Consider the following 4,373-nt stretch of genomic DNA (forward strand, 5'->3'; position numbering starts at 1 on the left):
AGTGCAGCATCCACAATGGTTCGAACAATTAGCGGAACCATGACGCCAAAACCCTTAATTCGACTCATTCAGGGGACAAAATAGAAGTTTGGGTTTCACATAAAAGAAGATGAGATTTTCTACTTACGATTTATTGTGTACTTAGCCTAGATGTCCTTATCCTACTGTCTGTTGTGTGGTGTTAGTGTCTCGCGGTGTATCCCTCGGCGATATCCAGCATGCTCCGCCCGGGCAGATGGACCAAAACCACCGGCACCATGCCGGCCTCTCCACTGCTTGGTAAGCCATTAGCTGCGGGCGCACAACTGCAACCGCCATTCCCAAATGGTGCTTGTGGGAAGAAAAGAAGGCCTAATAATAGGCGACAAAACAAGCAATTTAGCTAGGGTCACACACCACTTATGGATCCTGTCTTAGAATTCGCTAGTAACTGGCCTTATGCACTCACCGATCTCTAGTAATTATTCCGTTCACACTTGCATCATCATCCTGCTTTTTTCGGTGACCAGATTGGCCATTTAGCCGTGGCCTGCACGTCCACCAAAGATCTGTTTGATTTAAACCAAAATGACTAATCTTATTTCAATCACCACCAACGAACTATCGAAGACTTACTCCGGTCAGAGTTTGTTTTACGTGATCACTTTTGCTTTTCACTCCACTTGCACTCTGCTTGATAGTTAACCAGAAACTGCTGCTGATTGCTCCATAGGTACGGGTTATATCTGCATGCAAGGTACTCTTCTCTTTAGTCCGACTATGAGATCTACGCAGAATGAGTGCGGTTTGGTACTACTCCAGATAGAACGGGTTGTGTTGGATCCCTACCTGTGTGGTGACCCATCGCTATCGCTATGGCCTATTTACTTCAAACAGTGGTAATACACCCAGTGGAGACTGAGAGGCTTACGGTGAGATCAACTGTTAATTGGCTACAGTTGACCCGACGAAGACTTGTTCTGTGGTATTGTGTTGTGATTGTGTAGTGACTTGAACATGATCGTAGTTTAACTCAAACTCCTGTGTTGGCTTCAGAGATTTAGAGCACATTTAATATCTCACGCGAGCTGAGTGGCGTGCCAACACAGTGGTTCGGAAGGGCAAGTTACAACGTTTCTCCGAAATGCGAACTTTCTTCCAAGGGTGAAATGAATAATGTTGATAATTGTATCGAAATGAGCAATCAGTTCGATGCTCTAGATAAATTATCTGAACACTAAATCGAAGCAGCTTTAGCCTAATTCAAGTGAGGAAGCAAAGAGTGCCGCCTATCGTGGTCAGTTGTTCCGAATTTTATTTAGGCAGGAGATCTTGAACTCCATTAGGGGAATCAAGGTTTCCTTCCAAATCGCAAAGAAAGGAGACTGTCGCGTGTTTCCGGAAACTCTTAAAGATCGCGAACTTCTTCTCAAACATCTTGAAGAGAAGAAGCACATTTTTTTTTATTTATGACGACAAAACTGAAGGTTTGTTCAAAGTCGTCTTGAAAGGTCTCTCAAGTGACTATAAGTCACCTGAAGAGATTAAAAATGGAAAAAATGATTTACTTGGATTTTCCCCAGACCAAGTAATCATTATGAAAAAGAGAACCCAATCTGGCATTGGTCAGAAAGGGCTTTCTCAAGAATATTATTTAGTTCACTTTAACAAAAAAGATCTAAATAATATTGAAGTTTTAGAAAGGGCAAGACTTATGTTCGATTTCCGGGTGACGTGGGAACATTTCCAGAAACCTGGAGGAAATTACCAGAACCCCACTCAGTTCCGTCGGTGTCAAAAGTGGGGCCATGAAACAAAACATCGCCGCATGTAAGCTAAATGCATGATTTGCGGAGGTTCTTCTCACGCTAAAGACGTCTATCCAGTGAAGGAAGATACCGATAAGTTCATATGCGCAAATCGCGGGGGCAATCATGAGTCAAATTTTTGGGCTTGCCCTTCGCATAGGCGAGTCGTCGAGGCTCCGTGCCAGACAGATGAAGAATTATGTCCGTTACGATAACGGTCATTTCCGGAATTCCTCTGGTAGAGTTTCGAACAATGCTCATTTTTCAGTTAACAATCGCTTGATTATGAATCATACCCATCAGGAAGATTATAATCATGCTCAAGCACAAACTAATTTTATCTCGACGGGTTGCGGTTCGAATCTTTTAATTTCAAATGGATGTACCTAAGGAAAATCCTATGCCGATATCGTAGCAGGTAATTTAAACTCCTCCCCTTTTCATACTTCGATACTACTAATTGTTTCGAATCGAATGAAAAAAAAACCCTGCTGCCACTGGAAACTTCTAATCCGCTCCTTTGTTTACTAAAAATTCTAATGAAAAATCATCACATAATGTACCCACTTCAAGTGATATGTCCCCCTCTGATTTATTTTTCAAACTGAACAATTGAATCTAATGATTGATGCAATGTTCAAAGCCAGCACTATGCCTGAAACAGTCCAAGTAGGTGTAAATTTTACAAATCAAATTGTTATTGGATTGCGTTTTTCAAATGGATCCAATTATTAATAATTTAAATATTTTAAATTGGAATGCTCGTTCTTTGAATGGTAAAGAGAATGAGCTGTTTAATTTTCTTACAGATAATAACGTACATATATTAGTTATTACTGATACGTATTTGAAACCTAGATCCAAACTAAAAAAATATCCTAACTTTTTTGTGTATTGTAATGATCGACTTGATGAGGCATGTGGGGGAATTGCAATCATCATTCATAGGCGTATAAAACATCAACTGTTTTCGTCATTCGAAACTAAAGTTTTTGAAACTTTAGGTGTTTCTGTTGAAACAAGGCTTGGTAAATATACTTCCATAGCTGTGTATTTGCCTTTTCAATGCTCTGGACAGCAAGTTAATTTGCTCGAAACTGACTTGCGAAAATTGACTCGCAATAAGTCAAAATTTTTTGTCATTGGTGACTTTAACGCCAAACATCGGTCATGGAATAATTCTCAAAGTAATTCCAACGGCAAAATTTTATTTGATGAGTGCTATTCAGGATATTTCTCAATTAAATACCCTGATAGCCCTACATGTTTTTCCTCTTCTAGAAATCCATCTACGATTGACTTGATCTTAACCGACTCTAGTCATCTTTGCAGCCAACTGATTACTCATGCTGATTTTGATTCTGATCATGTCTCTGTTACATTTCAAATATCCCATGAAGCGATTCTCAATCCTATCAGCTCCACTTTTAATTATTTTCGAGCCGACTGGAATATATATATTGCCGACTGGAAACATATATTGATTCTAATCTTGATGTTAACGTTTCTTTACAAACAAAACTTGATATTGACAATGCTCTTGAAACTTTTACAAATTCCATTGTTGAAGCCAAGTAACAGCCTATCTCGATGCGTGGGAAATTTCTTGCAAGAAATGCTCAAGAAAAGCATTTTTCTTTGATCGCAGTACGCAATTGAAAAGAATTGTCAATTCAATTGGGGCTCACTGAAGAAAATTTTGTTTGACCATTTCTTTCCGCAGAAATTTTTACTTTTCTTGAGCTGAACAGCATATTGCTGTGTGCATTTGAAATGCAAATATCAAATGCGGGAACACCAAACGCGGTAAGATTTTTAACAAGGAAAGCGAAGTCAAAGATTGATTTTCTTTGCTAGGTTGGCGGTGATATGGCCCATGGTTTCTTAGTACCCTTTGATTAGTTTGTTTTTCCGCATTTGAAGCCCATTTAGACCAGATTTGCACTTCAAACGCGAACAGCAATACTTAGCTTTAAGAAACAAAAAATTTGAAGATTAAATTGCTCAATTGGATCCAGGCTCTAAGCCATTTTTAAATTATCTAAAATTTAAGAAAACCTCAGAAGCCAATACCAGCATTGAAAGAGGGAAACAAATCATGACTAACTAATTAAGAAATAGCTCAAAAACTTGCTATGCAATTTGAAAGATCGCACTATTTTAGGACTTACTAGTCCAATAGATAATCAGGTTACTCAGGACTTTGAAAATATTTTCAATCAAGAGAATGTTTTCGAAAATTCCTGGGAGACTAATTTGGAAGAAGTGAGAACTATTATTAAAAAAATCAAAAATATGAAAGCTCCTGGCGATGATGGAATTATCTACATCCTCATCAAGAAACTTCCAGAAAGTAGCTTATCATTTTTAGTTGATATATTTAACAAATGTTTTCAATTAGCATATTTTCCTGACAAATGGAAAAATGCTAAGGTTGTTCCAATATTAAAACCAGCCAAAAATCCTGAAGAAGCTTCTAGCTATCGTCCAATCAGTTTGCTTTCCTCCACCAGTAAACTTTTTGGAAAGGTCATTTTGAACAGAATAATGGTCCACATCAACGAAAATTCATTTTTTTCCTATGAA

This window comes from Aedes aegypti, chromosome 2, assembly GCF_002204515.2.
Source record: "Aedes aegypti strain LVP_AGWG chromosome 2, AaegL5.0 Primary Assembly, whole genome shotgun sequence".
Lineage (NCBI taxonomy): Eukaryota > Metazoa > Arthropoda > Insecta > Diptera > Culicidae > Aedes > Aedes aegypti.